Source organism: Monomorium pharaonis, chromosome 2, assembly GCF_013373865.1.
Source record: "Monomorium pharaonis isolate MP-MQ-018 chromosome 2, ASM1337386v2, whole genome shotgun sequence".
NCBI lineage: Eukaryota > Metazoa > Arthropoda > Insecta > Hymenoptera > Formicidae > Monomorium > Monomorium pharaonis.
In genome coordinates this window covers 13,823,906-13,836,229 of record NC_050468.1, presented here as the reverse complement: position 1 = coordinate 13,836,229, position 12,324 = coordinate 13,823,906, and the positions used below count along the sequence as shown (strand labels likewise).

The following is a 12,324-nucleotide window of genomic DNA, read 5'->3' as shown; positions in this document are numbered from 1 at the left end:
TGCAGAATAGTTATTATAAAATTTCTTAAAAGACTCTAAATTTTTTTACGACAATGCCATTATACATAAAATGTAAGCAGGCGTATAAATTACTTATGGGACATTGCGCCGTATCAATTTTCTCGACTTTCTCGAGGTATACGGGCAATGGCAAATTTAAAAGCAAAGTGGGCAACTTGCGCGCGATCGTTCGGGCGGTTTCGGTGACCAGCCGAAAGCAGCCTGTTGCATGCCCGGCATCGGGGCTGCTGACGTCACTTCCACCACCGTGTACACACCCGAACGTCGAGTGGCGGGCATCTCGGTGGGGAGACTCCGAGCAGGGGCGTTGATAGTGTGGTACGTGAGGTGAGGGGGCAGCGGGGACGGTAACGCTCTCGGAGGGCGTGCTTGACAAAGGCGTGGTTACCGTGTCCCCACCCAACAATAAACAAGCGACTCTGACGTTAATTTGTTTGTTTTGCCCGTCTCTACCTGGCTCTTTCTCTCGGCTTCGTCACTCTCCCTCTTTCCTTCTCTCTCCCTTATCCTTCCCTCTCTGTCGAGAAGTCTTTCATCCCACTTTTCTTACTGTTCCCTTCACCTAGTTCAGTTACCTGCTTGTCCAAGATTGTGAAAATATTCCGACAAAATTACGTTTAAAGAAGTGTTAAATCACAAAAAAAAAGAAAGTCAAATAAATAAAAAATTCTTCAAATTACACTACTTTATGTACATATATTTACTATAAAAAAGTATCTATTATTACTATTATTATTTTATGTTATTGTTTATAAATGCATGTCTTTTTATATAAATATATAAAAATATATTTTATAAACAAACATTTTTCTTAAATTTTTGTCAAATTATTTACACGATTATTGTACTATGATGTTTACTTATTTCAATTGTATGTAAATTTTTCTCTATTAAAATTACAATACTATAAAATAGCAAAATGACAAATAGTTTTTTGCTTGTAGAGACAAAAGAAATAATAATATTATTTGCAATTAGAGTAGATAGAAATAATAAAAACCAAGTTTTTTTAGTTAATGCTAATGGTACATTTCATATTTTTTAAGACGTACAAAATATTTTACACTTTTAATAAAGTAATTCTCTCCAGTTATTCCTTATCGTAATTTTAATCATGAGAAACATCTTCTCGTACAACTCAAAGATGAGCCAACAATGAAATAAGCAATATTGATATAATAGCGGTTACGTAAAGCTATACGGTCGATTCTTCATTTTTTTATTTTTTCGGTAGACCCAACTTCGCAAATAGCGTTATCGCGACGGCGTGTTCGAGGACAGACACCCGAGAATCGGTAAATAATAATTCCTTTCTTTGCTTTGTTGGTCTGACACCAAGAGCCACGCTATTCTCGAGTTTGCTCAAGTGGCGATGGAGAATCACCGGATAGACGAGCGCGGAGTCAATAACAGGCTCGTTAAACGTATACTCGATAAAAATAGTTGCATATTTGTATTTGCCAGGGATGTCGATATGTGGAAAAGTCGAAAAGTTTGAATTGATATTTAAGATGTAACCGAAAGAGAGGGAAAGGAAGAGACGAGATAATAAGATATGTAAGACACAACCTCGGGAATTACTTCACTCACGTTTGTTAATATTCTCTTTAATTGCTAATTTAATTATTTATACTTATTTTAGGATTTTATATCTGCATTTTTGCATATACATATATGTTACATTAATATGACCTTTTTCGTATATTCTTAATACTAAATTATGTATTTCCGCATATCATTATCATAATTATCATTATTATTACTGTTTCATTATAACTATATTAAAAATTTATAGACATGTAAATAGTATTATATAATAGTATTATATTGCTGACTCCTTGTCTTTCTTGAGGTGAAATTTTAATACTTATTCCATATATATAATATTTTATATTATGTGCATTTCAATAGTTATTATTTTTAAAAAATAAAAAAAGATTAAACGACGAAAAGAGTTTATGTATTTGAGACATGGGAGAAACGGCTTATTTTAAAAATAGAACAACTTTGGAAAGATATGAAGTTGATTGAGACGCCAAGATAAACTAATACGATATCGAGAATCGATATCAGCCTGTTTCTTGAAGCTCCGTTTGCGTTCCATATTTTTAATATAAACAATTTATATCAAATCAGCTCTTGTATTTTACGCATGATATTTTCTTGTTTTAAAACTACCGAGAATAGATGCAGATTCGTACAGAAACCTCTTACGTAATTAATTCGTTGAAACGCGTTAATTAGCAACAAACAGCCTGGTCAAGAGCAGGTATCGTCGAGAGGTGTAAACGAGAATAATTGCGTCTCACCTAACGTCATCGTGCTTTTGTAGCGCGCCACTCTACGTATAAAATTGGTTGGAATCGATCTTAAGAGCCCTGCCCGAGTGCCGGAGGGATGCTCGGAAACGGGGAACGACTTGACCTTGGCTGGATTCACGCGTAGCTGAGCTAACGCAAAATCGAAACGCGTTACTTCCACCGCGTGGATCTCCTAAAGCCGGGTTCACATCGTGACTTGCAGCAGCTTCCCGGATTCTGGGATACTCGCGCGGATCCGCGGAGCTCGAATAATGAAAGACGCCAAAAAAATTACGAAAACAACTTTTGCATAATATTTGCTGCACACGTATGAAAATGATAAGAAATCAATGATAATGTGTAACGAGGCATCTCAGTGAATGAATAAGCTACGTAAGCAAATTTATAAGACATGGCGTTGAAAATTCAATTAGTTTGGCTATTCTATTAAAAATTTTATCACAATCTAGCGATTAATTTTAATATTTATTAAATTAAACGCTTTCCGTTTTTATAATAACAAAAAGCAGAAAAGCTTTAAAAGCTTAATTAATGTGAGCAAGTATAATAATGCTTTAATGTAAAATTGTTTTTTTAATTACTTTTATTACTATAAAAATAAGGTAAACTTGTTTACTTACATGGCACTATTTTCAAACTGTATAACGTTTCAAACCATGATATCAGATTTGGAACGTGCCGCCTGCAACCATCGCTTGTTTATTTCGATACTTTCGATCAAAGTCTCTTTTGTAATTAGTAAAAAAAAGCTAGGTAATAGATTTATTAAAATGCAAGAAAGTATTTATAGCACAAGAGTAAAGAATCCATAACACTTCTCGTTACTGCTAAATTACTTCGAACATCTGTTGAACCTTGTTTTCATTTCGTGACCGTTATCTTCCGAAGTTTTCGCGAAGTGCGAAGACAACTTGAACAAACTTCTCTGAGTTTCTTATGGCGCAAATTGCACCACGGTTGACCTTCGTAACTCGTTCGATTCTGTTTGCTCGAGCTCATGTGACACGATCTTACGTGATTGTTATGTTTTATTTTAATTTTATTTATGTAATTTTTCAATCAATCAATTTTTCACAACTCCGTAACAAAAAAATGATGGACCTTACCTATTTTTGAGTTGTTATCAAATCTGCTAGATCTGCTAAAGAATAGAATTAAAATCGATATTTCTTTATCATAAATTAGATCGGTATTCGTACCTCACAAATATAAAAAAAGAAAAAAATATGATATAAAAATAAAAAAAGATAAAAGAATTAAATTTTAAGATTTTATCTGATTAGCGTAATTAATAAGAAATCATACATTTATGTTTCATTATATTTCATTTAATATTTTAGATACTTTATCGGTAATAGCTCAATAATAGGTAATATTTATTTTACTATTTATTCACGTGTTAATAATGCAATTGTATAATTACAAGTGTTTAAAATACGAAATCTTTGCATGTTATTATTATGCTATCGTAGCTGTGCTATACATATTTTCTTACACATTATTTCATTTTTCTAAAAAAAAATATATATATTGATTTTATATACAATAAAAATAAATTTACTTGATTTTATTATTTTTTTCAAAATTGATTATAATTATTTTAGTTATTATTTAGTTTTTATTATTATATAACTATACATTGTAGCTTATTTCTCTATACAGATAAACAAACGGTTTAAATTCCGACAAAACAAATGTCCCGATGCCATTATTTCTCGAAACATCTTCGATAAATCAATGGAGCATTCGCTCCACTTTCTTTGTGCGACCCATTACATACCTCGTTTCGTCCGAAAGCGACATAAGTCAGCTGCCAAGATCGCTAGGCGCCGCATTACTTTGTTTTCGTATCTGAACTCACGGAAGTCACGGTTGTCTTCGGAGCTGGAACTCAAAATTAAACGCTTTCATCAGAATAAACTTGAGCGTTGTGCCTCGCAAGGCTGTTTTCCGTGTGAAACGAGCTTGCGGCCCTACGCGTAGCGTCGACAAGGGAGCGGATGCATCCACCTCTACCTTTTAGCGTCCCCCGTCCCGCTAGAAAGACCGTAGGGATACACCGAGGCACAGAGAGAGGGTGAATCACCCCCGCGCGCGCCCGACGTACTCTGGCGTGCATAACACCCACGGTCGGTCGATCCACGCGTGACTAGATACCGCTTTGCACGCATAGGGGACAAACGCCAATTATATTTTAATATCCCTCTGCGCGCGCGAGACGTGCCTTTCCCCGGCTTTCGAGGTGCGAGCGATGCGAAATTCCGACGACGTAATGCCCGCGCTTCTCTGGAATTCGTCTCCGTGTGTCACGTGAAAATCAGTGAAAATTTAAAGATATTTAACGTCTCTGTATGTGTTCCATTTGGATATATTTAATCAAAAACATATATTCTTTGTGTGTATAGTTAATATTTTATTTAAAAACTTTTTTCTTCTGCCTATCCTATCAAACTTTAATGATTTCGTTTGTTAACGATTAAATTTAAGATTTCTTTTCTATGAAAATTTTTTATTTCTTATTTTCTACAACTTTTTGATCGTGTTAATTTAAACGATATGATTATTGGAAATTCGAACTAAACAGCACTGGTAATCAAGAAGAACACAGCTAGTAGACAGCAAGTAGCAAGATTAAAAAGTATACAAGAACCCTCGAAAACTACGAACAATAGACAAGTCGCTTGAATATTATACAGTCTGTTCTTTTTATGCTAAAATTTGTTTCTTAAAAATCAAAAGAATTTAAACGACACATCGAGAAATAATACAATAAAATACGATTTTGCATCCTTTTTCCCAAAATTGTCAAAATTTCCATTTTATCAAAGTGAAGGCAGAAAATTGTTCAAATTAGAGCATTTTCAGATTTATTTTATAAAAAATACTTTACGTAAATTTTTGATTACTGCTATTTATACCTAAACTGTCAAGGTGGATTCAGTAAGCGTAAAGATAATGTAACCTTATCTGTGAAAGTAGTGCTATAGTTACAATTAGGTAGCTAGAATATGCCGCAGATAAAGTCATATCGTTCAAATCGGCATCCATCGCATTGAACATTGAGCTATTATATGTATGTATACCAGTGTTTTCTTAATAAACTGTGCAACTTTTATTTACTTCGATCTCAGTATCTTAAACATATTTTATCTTGCTGTCTATTTATGTGTTATGATAATAACTAGATTTATAATCTAAATCTAGCGGAGTGGAAATTAAACTTGTACAATGCGATTTACTATTATATAAGAATCAAAATTTATTTCTCTGGAATAATTTTTTACTATCGTTAGAGTGACAAATCGTTTGAATAATCGCACAAACTCAATTTTCACTCTCGTAGACATTTCATTCTACAGGATTGAGAAAAGTATCGCAAGTCTCTTTACTATACACACAAATAGAAATTTCTATTGAAATGTCTTTCTCGGTAACTTGAAATTCCATTCTTTTACACGTTCGATATTTTTGAATACATTTAAAATATTTCATCTCGAAACTCCGTCGATTATAATAGATCGCCATAATTCTCAAGATTCCAAATCATCGGTTTCGATTAACCGAGAAACACGCCGGAGGAAGTAAGAGGAAAGAGAGCGAGAGCGAAAGAGAAAGGGGGAGGGGAGGAGGAGAGAAGGAGAGAGAAAGAGATAATTAAGAAATGCGGAGGGAGACGGGGGGGGGGAGAGAGACTACGAGAGGCATATCATCATCCTCGCGTTGCGGTCCGTCTCCGTCTGACGCCGCGCCGCGCCGCTACGGGTAATACCCGTAAGGGGGTATCCCCCACCGGCCGCGTACCGTCCTTTTTTTCCCCCCGCGATGCGGCGCGGTGCGCGCACGTTGCCGCGCGTGCGCACTAGGCGCGCAGCACGCGCCCTCCGATGTACCTTCCGCACGGTTGAGCATCTCCACCATTCAGAATCGATGATGTCACGAAGCGGAGCTCGGGAGGATCCCCTCTCCCCACTCGCGTGGCGCGCCGCGAGCGCGGAGAGGGGCGCTACGCCTACCGCCCATTGGTCCAGAACGGCAGTCGGACGTACCAACACGAGGCCGTGGCCACCACGGCGGCACGACCCAACGAGAGTCCGCGAGTCGGTGCGTGTCAGTCCGTGCGTGTGCTTTACCTAATAATATTTCCAGCGCGGCTAGTCCCGCGTTCTCGCCTCTTCTTTGGCGACAGCCAGCACGCATCTCGCTGCCCTCTCCTCTCTTTCTCTCTCTCTCTCTCTCTCTCTCTCTCTCTCTCTCTCTCTCTCTCTCTCTCTCTCTCTCTCTCTCTCTCTCTCTCTCTCTCTCTCTCTCTCTCTCTCTTTCTCTCTCTCTTCTCTCAGCTCTCTACCTGTCTCCTATTTCCTCCGCGTATTCGTAGCTCACATGTATGCGTATATACGGCCATCTCTCTCTTACCTTACGCGCTCTACCCTCGTTAGGGTTTAGACGTCCGAAGGCGTTTGCGAAGCCCTTTGCGTCGCCCCGCGCAGCGCCGTCGCCGGGGGGGCCACCACCCTCTCCGCTCCGATCTCCGGACGGATCTCTCGCGAAAGCGAGAGAGGAGAAGAATCACGCTCTGCAGAGCAGCACGTGTGCTGCACTCGCGCGGATCGGCAGGCGCGGTGCGCGGTTACATAGCCCATCGGCTCTCTCTGATCACCGTCCGAGAGTCCGCCGCGCGCGACCACGGTCGACGTGAAAAGTCAATTTTGCCATCCTCGACCGGGACCGACTCGTCTCCGTGACGAAGGAAAAAACCGTTTACGCCGCGCGGAGCAACGAACCGCGGAAGTGAGGGGGCGTCCTCGCGCGATCGAAGCGATAGATCGAACGGCCGCGAATCGAATCGGAGTGTTGTCGTATCGCGCGCGAGTGACGTCATAGGCCACAGACCCTCGCTGCCGCCTCGTCGGGGAACTGTGATTCCGTATACGCGAGGTGCAACGAAAGCGGAAACACGACCGGCTAACGGATTCGCAGTGGTGCCTCCGCCGGACGAGGACGTCGGAGGGAGGAGACGGGCACCGTCAGCCGTCGGCAAGTCTTGGTACGTGTCATCACAATGTTTCTCGTGGAAAGCTTTGGTCAAGTGAAGAGGAGGTTATGAACGTAACGCGGAAGCGTCCAACCGTCTTTCGCAGATTTTGAACTCTCGAAATTAGCAATCGGGGTTTTTTTTTGCTAGCTGCTTGTGTTTCTTCTTTCTCACTTCGTCGCCGGTCAAGTCATTTTAATTTTAAATCGAAGATAAGAAAATTGCATGTCTCTTGTTCGCAACAGTGAACTTTTCTTTTTTATCTGCTTGTTGTCTGCACATATATACACCAAGTTGTATTAACTATGTATAAAAGGTTTGTTTTTTATTCCTGCACTGCTGCAAGACAAATATATTTTTTCTCATTCTAATTTATTGCACTAGTGCAGTAGTGCAGAAATAAAAAACAAACCTAAATCCGCGAATTTCTTAACGGAGCATTAAGTTTGAAATTAAATTTTTAGTAAATACAATAGATTACACAGTTGTCTCGACTATAGCTATCAAAAAGGCGTATTTTCGTTAACTTTATATAGCAGTGGCTAAATTCAGAGAGTTCGGTTACTTAATCTGTCGATTAACTCTTGCTCTGCTTTTGTCTTTCGTTCTATGAAACCTTATACGAATTTTTGCTTAACTTTCGCTTTCGTTATCTTAATTTTTGCTTAGCTTTATTTTTATCTTTTCCTTTGTTTACGAACAATTTATTGTGATATGCGCCAGAAACTCGTACAGTTATATGTATACTAGTACTTAATAATAAAATAGAAAAATATAGAGATATCATAATTACGATGTCTATTTTCTTAATTATAAAGTTCTTCTAAGCGATTTTTATAGAATGTTCTGTAAAAAGGAAATAATGTGTATTGAATATATATAAATATGATGTTCACGCATCATATATTCAAATAAATTGTGTTTTAGATATGAAAACAACCAGTACAGACAATTAGAGAGAAAAAGTCATTTAAAAGTCATAAGGAAATGTAACATTGATGCATAATTTTTGTCTTTATTTTGCAAAAAATGAATTTAATCTAATGTAAGTAAAAATTCTTGAGATTTAATTGAAATCCAATCCGCTTGCTTGTATGTAAATAAGTATATAGAAGATATTTAAAAATACTGTTTGTCAGAGAAATCATCCACATAAATCTCTGATCGTTCTAGTCGTAGTTAAAACTCCATCTGACGTATCATTCATTTGTTACAAGAATGAACAATAAAAATAAAAATTTTTGAGTTATGCGAAAAGAAAGAAAATAGGAAACATTGTTATTACTATAATAGAACGATATAATTTTCTAAAATTAAAAATAAAATAAAAATGAGAAAAGAAAATTTTGTCTCAAGAGTGTCATAAATAAAAACGGCTTGTTTTCAATATTTTTATAATGAATAAGAATTCAGTACACTGAATGAAATTAAAACGATACTTTTATATTCCTACAATATATCAGTTAGTATTACTACATGATACTTTCATGATCTTGTGTTTTAAACACAACTTATTTGTTTCAATCCTGGTTGATAAGGGCCAAAATGTCGTTTTTTAATAAAAATCCCCAGTTCAGTCGACCGTAAGCTATTTTTCTTTGTTCACGATCTTATGTTTTAAAGTCCTATTAAAATGATTCGAAATATTCAAACTTATTTTCCGTTTTTTTTTTTCCGAATTACTGCTGCAGCGAACGAACGATACGAAGATAGTGGATGTTCAAAGTATCTCACTTGGACACGACGTCCGCAGACGAAGAAGACGCGTGCGGCTAATTAAACGCCGCGATATAATCGCCGTTATAATCGTCGCGCGGCAAACGTGCGCCGAGTCCCGTCGGGGTTCATCTCGCTGATTAACACAGCTCGCGGTATCAGCCACGGCAGGCGAATGCGCGTCGCGCGCGCTGCGGGAATGCAGATTGCATGTGCACGTAGAGCGTATAATACGGCTTAAAGCGTTTGGCGCTCACCCTCCTACCCCTCCCGCGCGAGCTCATCGCAGCACCGGAGACGAACGCGATTGAATAGCCGCGCGTTGAATTTCCGTGACGTATATACCTACGTCTCTCTTTCTCTTTCTCATTTTGGTCCTTCTTGCGTACACCATCGCGCCGTCGTGGCATACCTCCTCGGCCTGCGCCGTTTCCCTTCTCGCATGTCTCCCGCACGGTATTATGGCGTAATTAGGCGATGGGCTTTATACGATTCGCCGTGTAAAATTGAGCGAGTCAAAGAGAGCTCCCCGAGTCTGAATGTCGAGCGCTCGAGTGTGCGGGACGCCCCCCCCCCCCCCGCGGTGACGTCCGACGCGATCATTCATTGTGAACGCTCCTTTCCAGCGTCGTGACGGCGCATTGTGCGCCACTGCTCCACGGCTGCTCCACGTTTCTTTGCGGTAGACCCGATTCTCTAATCGGGGTAAATATACGCCGTCGGGTTGCGCTCGTAAACAACGTCGATCCGCGCGTCGGAGAACGTCGGAGAAATGCTGCCGTATATTTTCGAGCGAGAACTCATCGCGACTGTCATTTAAACATCTCCACGAGAAAGTAGGTTTTTCTTTTTAAAAACTGAAATTTGCCGTTAGATTTTCTACTCTCAAAGTTACATTTTATTATTTGCTCCGATTAATGACGTTAATGAATGAACAGGATACCACGTTCGCTTCAATGCACAAGTAGATTAATTCAAATTTGTTTAAAAATAGAAATGAGAGCAAAGTGAGAAAACATGTACAACAAAAATTTATATCTACACTGAAAAAATTTTTCATTGCATCAACAAAACGTGATAGAATCTGGTTATACCAAGCAAAATTTTTGATTATTATATTATTGCACTGTTTTATAACTATATATAAAACATTTGATAGATTTAGTTTATCCGAGTTTAAACCGAGTTTAAAATTAAGCTACACTAATACAAACGGCGTTTACAGAAATCTGATTAGTGGTTTTTTAATTGAATCTATGAGATTTCGAATTTATACAATCTGATTTGTGTACGCAGATTTATACAACTATAGATCTGAGAACATGAAATAAAAAAGCTTAATGAAATGAATACACATTGCTCGAAAAGATTACTTCAAATTTGCCTAAAAAATAGAGGTGGGCAAAGTGAGAGAAGACGTGTCGCAAGATAATCAGTTTTAGATTCACATAAATAGGAATCTAACGAAAAATGTTCAACATTAAGAGTTCGGACACGAAAAGTTAGATAGAGTCCAGCAGGAAAGCGTAGCGTAATAAGAGCGATTTGAAGATTCGAAGCAGAAAGCTCATAAATAACAGCAAGTTGTTGCAAAAGAGCAGAAAATTAGCCGCGAACCTCCTTACAACACGGAACGCAATTGCATTAGATTGAATTGTATTATGTTTCGAAGGAAGCCTTCCGTAAGATCTATAATCGTTTAACGCCTCGTTAACTGTTCATTATTAACGTGCCGTTAAACAGGAATAGATCCTATAAACGACGCGCGCGAATTAACGTTGATCAATGAAACGTCTTTCGATGGTCTACATCTGGAACGGATTGGACGATTATCGGCGATTGATCGATATTGGACTAAAATGAAAACGAGAAATATCGTTAAACACTCTGACTCTCTCTCTCTCTCTCTCTCTCTCTCTCTCTGTCTCTCTCTTTCTCTCGATTGTTGTCATACGGTAATTAAGGAAATTTCTGCGAAGCTGTGTGCAAAGCAAATTTTTCCGAATGTGTGCACAACACCGCTGCAGATTGCGATTGATGATAAAGAAAATAATGATTGTAAAGAAATATTATGTTTCTGAATGCATTGATGCAGGGATGCAAATTTCGTACTCCAACGAGATTCAGAAGTAATTCGGCAATTAAGAGAGATTAAGGTTGTTTTGATCATTGTAGTTGTTTCGCCCATACGTGTGTAGACATTCTCATCATTGCGCATTATTTGTTAATGTGAGAAGGGGGGCGTGAATAAGAGTGACGTAAATTTGGTTACACAACGATTCAAATGTATACGTGTCAAAGTTTCCTAAGAGATAACAAATATAACATTTACATAAGATTTTTGATAAAGAGACGTCAAAGGCGCCTGCGTATGTCTCTAAGTAAACTTCATAAAGGTAAAAAGGAAATAATATAAAGACAACAGTGGTACTTTAAATCGCGCTAATTAGTCCCGCACAAGCTGCGTACGTTAACGCTAAAGCGATTTATCTCTCAATCGTCCTCGATTACGCGAAACAGTTTATCGTCGATAATACGCGGCCTTATTCTTCACCGGCGTTAATTAATAATTAATGTACAAACGCACAAACGTGTGTGTGCTCACGACGAGCGTAATCGCGGGCGGAAGTCACTTTACACGGTAGCGCGAGCGGTTAATGCCTGCGGGGGCTGTTGGGCGTGTATTACGGGGGTGGATTTCGACGGTAGTCGCGGTAGCGACGGCGGTGGGTGCCATTAACAGTGTTTCGCCGGAAATGTAAAGCATAATGCGCCGGTAGCTCGTGGATATGGAACCTATTACCATCCGCGTGTATAATACTACCTTCCCGCCGCCCCGTTGCATTGCGTTTGTGGAACGTTCAAGAAGAATTCGAATTTGTCCCGCGATAACCACGCGAGTCTGTTTCTCCGCATCTCTTCCGTTAGATCAGCAGCGAACGATCTTTGAATTCGCGGAGAATTTCTTAATTTGAGCAAGAATCTTCAGAATTAAGAATATTCTTAATTTTCAACATAATGTTTTTTTATACAGTAGTTATTTCCTGTAATAGAGTAACATTTTCACATTTTATCTGCAGTTTTTTTTGCAACTAAGGCAATTCTTCTTGGTCTTTAGCCCCTTATCAGAGAGCGTGTGGTGATCCCTCAATATATATTTTTATACTGTGCATTTCTTATAATTTTTATAATTTACATTTATATGGGATTTACTGTTTAACGTCGAAATCCAAA

The 12,324-nt window shown here is 38.6% G+C and overlaps 1 protein-coding gene across 4 annotated transcripts in view; it reads left to right on the top strand.

Moving 5' to 3' along the window:
* The first annotated feature begins 6,412 nt into the window (after nucleotides 1-6,412).
* The window catches only part of LOC105833958 (paired box protein Pax-6), a 108,092-nt gene continuing 102,180 nt past the window's right edge, over nucleotides 6,413-12,324 (top strand). For 2 of the 4 annotated variants that reach the window (XR_001138846.3, XM_012676095.3), the window contains exon 1: nucleotides 6,415-7,386. The gene's annotated coding sequence lies outside the window, so the exon portion shown is untranslated. Of the gene's footprint in view, nucleotides 7,387-12,324 lie in introns of all 4 variants that reach the window. The other 2 variants (XM_012676097.3, XM_012676096.3) reach the window with 2 other exon arrangements.